This window comes from Gobio gobio, assembly GCF_949357685.1.
Source record: "Gobio gobio genome assembly, chromosome: 2".
Taxonomy (NCBI): Eukaryota; Metazoa; Chordata; class Actinopteri; order Cypriniformes; family Gobionidae; genus Gobio; species Gobio gobio.
The window spans coordinates 70,540,980-70,548,846 of record NC_137098.1 but is presented as its reverse complement, the minus strand read 5'-3'; positions in this window follow the sequence as shown (position 1 = coordinate 70,548,846).

The following is a 7,867-nucleotide window of genomic DNA, read 5'->3' as shown; positions in this document are numbered from 1 at the left end:
TGGAATTTGATGAGTGGTGTGACCTTAGGACACTCCCTGTCCAGCTAGCTCCCTGCTGGCAAGCCTCAGCCCCAAAAGTGTTTTTTTATTTTTTATTTTTTTTGTTTCTCTTTATTTCTGGCCTGGTGCACACTTAACAGTGAAAAACTTTTGTCTACCTCAAAGTTTTTATATATTAAATTATTGTTGAGAAAAATAAAAAAGAGTATTTTTGTATTTTGATCCACGTCTCTTGTCGTCTGTGGTCACGAACCAGCGTGTCTTGTATAATTATCCGTGTAGTGAAACGGGGTGGCGTAGTCTGCTTTTCATTTAATTATACTTTTCCTCGTAAGTGTAACTGTAATTTACCTGATCCATCACCTCGCCACATTTTGGCGCAGTGGGCAGGGTTTCCACTTTGAGACAGAGACGTGGGTTAATTGTACAATTGTTTGTTGTTTTTTTTTTTTTTTTTGTCTTTTCTTTTTTTTCTTTTTGTATTTTAGGATTGACTTTTCCTTGGAGTGGCAGCAGAGCAACAGTGCACGTCTTGTGTATAAATTCTAGCCCTTATTGTGGGCTTATTCTTCTTTCATTGGTAAGTGACTTTGTAGTTAAAATATGGAAGAGGAGTTACAACAATTGAGGGAAATGATTAATCAGCTTAAAGCAGACAACGAGAGGTTGCATCAGGAGCGTGTTCCTGTGCCTCCAGGTCCTGTTGATGCACCGCCTTTACCTGGGCCTTCTGTTCCTTTGCAACACAGTAATGTTGATGCCACCCGACCGGACCGATTTGTTTTTGTACCACGAGACAGAAAGTGTCCAAAATTTAATGGCAGGGTTGGCATTGGCATTGAAGAGTGGGTTGAGGAGGCCCAGGCTTGTATGCGCGTTCGTCACCTTTCTGAAACCGATAAGGCGTTTTATTTGTTTGACCACTTAGAAGGGGAGGCAAGGGAAGAGATTAAGTACCGCCCAGAAGTGGAGCGTAAGGACTCAGGGAGGATTATTTCAGCTTTGCGAGAATTGTATGGTTGCTCACAGTCATATGTTTCATTGCAGGAGGCTTTCTTTTCGAGAAAGCAACAGGAAGGGGAGAGCTTGTTGGAGTTCTCCCTTGTCCTGATGGGTCTCCTCGAGCAAGTGAAGCAACAGTCTCCTCACGGTATGCCAAATTCGCATGTTTTACTGCGAGATCAATTTGTCGAACATGTTTTTGATAGCGCCCTCCGTCGCGAATTAAAACAGTTGATTCGTCAGCAACCTGCGTTATATTTGTTGGAGATTCGTAGCGAAGCCCTTAGATGGGAGAGGGAGGGTATGCCAGGAAGCACAAGGGCCCGAAGTCACTCTGTTCCCTCTGCTCATGGGATCCAATATGGGGTGCAGGGGAATCCTTTTGTTGGCATCCGTAGTTCACCGGGGAGTTCGGAGATGGCTGAGTTGAGGGATATGCTTAAAAGCCAACAGGAGCAGTTAACTAAACTTACACAAAGTTTTGCCCGGTTGCAGAACCCCCAGTCACGGAGTCAACCTCCCCGGCAGGGACCTGTAATATGTAGAAGGTGTCAAAAACCTGGTCATTATGCTCGGGATTGCGACGGGGAACGTGCTCCTTCTCACGTTCAATTTCCCTCACGCTCAGTCGCGTCAGTAGCTGGAAGAGGACAGCCTGGCCCATCTGCAACGTCGGGAAACTAGTTCCCACCGTGATTCAGGGCCATAACACGGATGGGGAATTAACTGGCTCAAAACTTTCAAATCTGTCGCATTTAATGTCATCTTGCCCGCACCTTGACGCATTGATTGGCGGAGTTCGAGTGTCCTGTCTGGTGGATACTGGCTCCGTGGTAACTACGATCACTGAGAGCTGTTTTCAGAAACATTTTGAGCCATGGGGTCAGGATCGACTTAAATCGTGCCAGTGGCTGCAGCTTCGAGCTGCTAATGGTCTTTCAATTCCCTATATTGGTTATGTGGAATTGGACATAGAATTGTGCGGCCAGTTGATTTCGGGATGTGGCGTGCTTGTTGTACGGGACCCTCCTGGTGGCTTGTGCACTCGGGTCCCAGGTGTTCTGGGAATGAATGTGCTCAGCCGATGCTACCGGGAGTGTTTTGGACAACATGGCCCGGCCCTTTTCGAATTGCCTTTGACCATCGAGGTTCCAAATTCTGTTCTGCAGGCGCTGCAACATTGTCATCGAGTTGATAACCAGCCTCCTGAGGTAAGTTCAGGAAGGGTCAGTGTGCGAGGGAGGAGACCATGGCGCATCCCAGGCGGTATGATGAAGTTTGTGGCAGCTACCTGTTCCGAGCAATATGCCAACAACACTGTTCTTTTTGAGCCTCCAGAGTCTGGGTTACCAGCTGGTTTGTTGGCTTCTCCTGCATTAGCGCAAGTTACGCGAGGTACTGTTTATTTACCCGTGGTAAATGTGGGAACCACCGACGTGTTGCTCTATGCTAACACTGTCCTTGGTACATTAAATAATGTTTGTGTGGTTAGCTTGCCATCAGGAATTAGCGAGGTCAGGTCTGTAGCTGGAAGGGTGGGTTCTGTAGCCCCTGAAGCGAGCCCTCTTGTTCAGGAACAAATTGAAGCACTTGATTTGACTGTTTTATCGGAAGTAGAACAGTGTCAGGTAAGGGATCTGCTTTACAGATTCCAGTCTGTGTTTTCTATGCACGAGGGTGACTTGGGATGTACAGGTTTGATTTCTCACGACATTCCCCTGTTAGACACCGTTCCTGTCCGGCAACGTTACAGGCGTATACCTCCATCAGAATATGAGGTGGTGAAGTCTCACATCAATCAGCTTTTGGAGGCGGGAGTTATAAGGGAGAGTTGTAGCCCGTACGCGTCACCAATTGTCCTTGTTAAAAAGAAAGACGGTAGTCTACGCATGTGCGTCGACTATCGTCAACTAAACTCAAAGACTCGAAAGGACGCGTTCCCTCTGCCTCGCATTGAGGAATCGTTGGACTCCTTGACCGGGGCTTGCTGGTTTTCCACTATGGATTTGGCAAGTGGATACAACCAGGTCCCGGTCACTGAGGGAGACAGGCCTAAAACCGCATTCTGCACCCCTTTTGGGTTGTTTGAATGGACTCGCATGCCCTTTGGGCTTTGCAATGCCCCAAGCACCTTCCAGCGTTTAATGGAGCGGATGTTTGGGGACCAGCAGTGTAGGTCTTTACTTCTGTACCTTGATGACATCATAGTATTCTCTTCCTCGGTATCCCAGCAGTTAGAGCGGTTGGAGGTGGTTCTAAGTCGTTTAGAGCATGAGGGCTTGAAGGCTAAATTGAGTAAATGTGCATTTTTCCAACGGGAGGTAAAGTATCTGGGACACGTTATTTCAGCACAGGGAGTGTCAACCGATCCCGGCAAAGTTGAGGCAGTGGCTAATTGGCCACGCCCCACTAATGCCTCAGAGCTGCGTTCATTTCTAGGCTTTGCAAGCTACTATCGCCGTTTTGTTGAGGGGTTTGCAAAACTGGCAGCCCCGCTTCATAAAGTGGTTGCCGCATGGGCTGATATTAACCCTAGGACTCGAGCAGGGCAGGGTTTTTCTAGTGCCTGGACTGAGCAGTGCCAGCAGAGTTTTGATGAGTTGAAGAATAGGTTTACCAGCGCCCCAGTACTCGCCTATGCCGACTTTTCCTTGCCTTTTATCCTGGAGGTAGATGCTAGCCATGGCGGTCTAGGGGCTGTCCTTTCCCAGGAACAAGGAGGTAAGGTACGGCCAATTTCATATGCGAGCCGCAGTCTTAGGCCCACTGAGCGCAATATGTCCAACTACAGCTCCATGAAGTTGGAGTTTTTGGCGCTCAAGTGGGCCTTGACTGAGAAATTTAGGGAGTACTTGTTAGGGCAGCAGTGTATTGTGTACACTGACAATAACCCTCTCAGCCATCTGGCCACTGCAAAGCTTGGGGCTACCGAGCAGCGCTGGGCTGCGCAGCTTGCAGCATTTAATTTTGAGATCCGGTATCGGTCAGGAAGGAGTAACCGGAATGCCGATGCACTTTCCAGACAGGACCCTGCTAGCCATGGGGCAGTGAGAGGGTTGTTATTAGGGACTGAGGTTCCATCGGAAGTGACGGAAGCATCAGGGGTAGATCTGGGGGTACAAGCTCCCCAGGCTGTAGTTTCTGTTCTACCTAGTTTGGTGGGCGACATGAGGGAGTTACAGGAAGCTGATTCGGTGATTGAGGAGGTTTTGGTGTTCTGGAGACTGGGAACACGCCCTACTTTTGAGGAGCGTCGACAGTTGTCCAAAACTGCCCGGGTCCTGTTAGGTCAGTGGGACCGGCTACTAGAGAGAGAAGGGGTTTTGCATCGTCGGGTGTTCCGTTCCAATGGCGGCGAAGAGATTCTCCAGGTAGTTCTCCCTGCGGCCTTGCATAAGGAAGTGTTGACACAAATGCATCAGGGGCATGGGCATCAGGGGATCGAGCGGACTACCGAGCTTGTGCGGCAGCGTTTCTATTGGCCAGGCTTGACATCTGATGTAGCCCAGTGGTGTCGGGAGTGCGAAAGGTGTCAGGTCGCCAAGGATACACAGCCAGTTGCCCGCAGCTTTATGGGTCATTTGTTGGCCTCCCGGCCAAATGAGATCTTGGCCATTGATTTTACGCTGCTAGAACCCTCTCGCTCGGGGCTGGAAAGTGTCTTGGTGATGACTGATGTGTTTACCAAGTACACTCTTGCAGTCCCTACTCGGGACCAACGAGCTGAGACTGTGGCCCGCATGTTGGTGGTGGAGTGGTTCTATAAATTTGGTGTACCTGGTCGCATTCATTCTGACCAGGGCCGCAGCTTTGAGTCCTCCCTAATACAACAGCTCTGTCATCTGTATCAGGTTGAGAAGTCTCGCACTACACCGTATCACCCGGCAGGCAACGGGCAGTGCGAACGTTTCAACCGGACTCTGCATAATCTTCTGCGCACCTTACCCCTCTCCCGAAAGGCGGATTGGGTTTCTGCGCTCCCTCAGGTACTTTTCTGCTACAATACCACCCCGCATCAGGCGACTGGTGAGTCACCTTACTTCCTGATGTTTGGCCAAGAGCCCAGACTCCCTATTGATTTTCTTTTGGGTAAAAGCCAAGAGATGGCATCCGGAAAGGTGAATGAGTGGGTGATAGAGCACCAAACCAGGTTGTTGGTGGCCTTCGAAGGGGCCCGAGAACATTTAAAGGTAGCGGCAGATCGTCGGAAGAAGCAGCACGACCCACATGTTCGAGATGCACCATTGGGGGAGGGTCAATTGGTTTACCTTCGGGATTATGGCGTGAGAGGGCGCCATAAGATCCAGGACCTGTGGAGCCCAGTGGTGTATCAGGTGGTGAGAGCACCGCAGGCAGGTGGGTCTGTGTATACAATTGCGCCGGTGGATGACTTGAGTAGTGTAAAACGGGTCCACCGCTCCCTGTTGAAGACCCGTGTACGAAGGGACTCTCCTGTTGAAGTTTCTACAGGCGGCCCTTTGGTGATTGAGGCACCACCATCGGAGGGATCTCCATTGGAGGAGGTTGATCTGTGGGTTTTGGTACCTGAAACCCCACAGGCTGTTAGTGGGTCGGCTCCTCGATGTTTAACCGAGAGCGTTAGCCCTACGGTTTTACTGACCCCTAGACAGCTTGGTGCGGTCGCTCCAGAACCAGCATTGGTAATGGAACCCTTGCCTGTGGACCAACCTGGTAATGGTGAGGTTACCTTGCGAAGGACGGGGCGAGCTAATGCTGGTCATCATTCGAATCGACACCACCTCCCTCGGGCACCGGAAGTTGTGAGGGATGACTCCTCTAGGGTGGCCGCTGTGTCTAATACTGTCTCTGCCCTCTTTAGGCCCTGGCACTAGGAGTCGCTTAGTGGTAGTGTGACTAGGTCCATCGTCGGGGCGACGATGCAAAAAGTTGGGGGTAGATTGTGGCAAGGCGGGTTAGATTCCGCCCTGTGATTTGTGTTGAGTGACGGGGGTGACAGCCTATCGGCAGCCACCTCTGGCTTACTTAAGGCGGAGTTCAGGTTACCCGGTTATACGTCATCGTCACAGACTTTGTTGTTGTGCGTGTGCAGTTCCGTGGGAGCCAGGTTACTGTCCGAATTAGTGTGACGTTGCTTGTGGGTGCAGGCTGTCCTTATCCGAGGTATGTTTATTCTGACAGACTAACGTGTGTTTTGATGTGATCTCCGGTAAACCCATGTTTCTATCTTAGTACGGCTAATGTGTTTGAACGGATGTAACATCTCTGTACGCTGGCGGGTTGCCTATTGTGAACGAGACTGCGTGTGAGTAACGTAATCCTCTGTGGGTCTAGCGATCTACTATGGGGTAGGTAAATCTAACCACTTGAATAACCGGAGGTGGGTGTTTTTTTAAATTCATTCATTAATCGTTTTCTCTTTTAGTGCAGTAAACCACATGTGAGCGGTTCATCATTGGGGACTAGAGGCAAAATGCTCCATTGATAACGTCGCTAAGACGGCACTGTTGTTTCTGCTGCCATTTAATATCACTGTGATCATCGTGATTCATTCTTTGTTTTGTTAACTTACTTTGCATCTGCATATGGTTGTAAATGCTTGTTGTACTAGTGTGTGTGGCTAGCTTCCGAGCTGTCCGTCCATGCATGACGTAGCCGCATGTGATGGTATAATTCAGCCTCACTTAATGTATAACCACCAGCCGTTTGGTTACCCTTGAGCCCTTTGCTCTGTGTGCTTCTCAAAGATTGCGAAGTGAGCCACATTTTTCTGTTTTGTAAGCCTGGTTTTGATTTCTGTGATTTAATGTTTACTTGTGTTTTTGTGTGGTTAATTTCATTTTTGCTCATAGCCGTTGGCTGTTGTAACGTGGCCACATTGTGAACTTTTTAGGTCACCACCAGCCAGGCTAACTACTGAGCTCAGTAAATTCATAAGTTTGCAGCCAACTGTGAAGGTGTATCATATTGTGTTTTTGTTTCTTTCAGGAGCTGAAGGCCCGCCCTGTGCAGAGGAGCTAGCTGTCTGTCCTCTTTTGGTGGTGGTTCCTTCACAGAGTGTTTTGCCGTGGGCACCTGTGTGTCTTTTACCCAATGAATGTGAGTGTTGCGTGGAGTGGAATTTGATGAGTGGTGTGACCTTATGACACTCCCTGTCCAGCTAGCTCCCTGCTGGCAAGCCTCAGCCCCAAAAGTGTTTTGTTTTTTTTTATTTTTTTTGTTTCTCTTTATTTCTGGCCTGGTGCACACTTAACAGTGAAAAACTTTTGTCTACCTCAAAGTTTTTATATATTAAATTATTGTTGAGAAAAATAAAAAAGAGTATTTTTGTATTTTGATCCACGTCTCTTGTCGTCTGTGGTCACAAACCAGCGTGTCTTGTATAATTCTCCGTGTAGTGAAACGGGGTGGCGTAGTCTGCTTTTCATTTAATTATACTTTTCCTCGTAAGTGTAACTGTAATTTACCTGATCCATCACCTCGCCACATATATATATATATATATATAAAATCAACATGATGAAGTATTTATTTATATATTTAGCTTCATTGCAAGGCAAGTTTATTTATATACCAGATTTCATATAGGTAATTGCTTGACATAAAGTGAGAAAGAAAATACAAGCTATTAAAAAAGTAAGAACTAGAAATACAATTATTTAAATTAGAATTGATTACCTGGAGATAAAAAAGTTAAATAAATGGGATTGGGATGTTGTCATTTATTCTGGACGGCAAGGGCAGTGATTGCATGTATTTTGCAGTATTAAACACGTATTTATCGATTTTATCAGGCTCCGAAAATTCCTCAAAAAGAACACAAAGAATGGCCTTCTCGGCTGCCATAGTTACAACTCTGCAGCACCGTTTCCGTTTAAAAAACGTT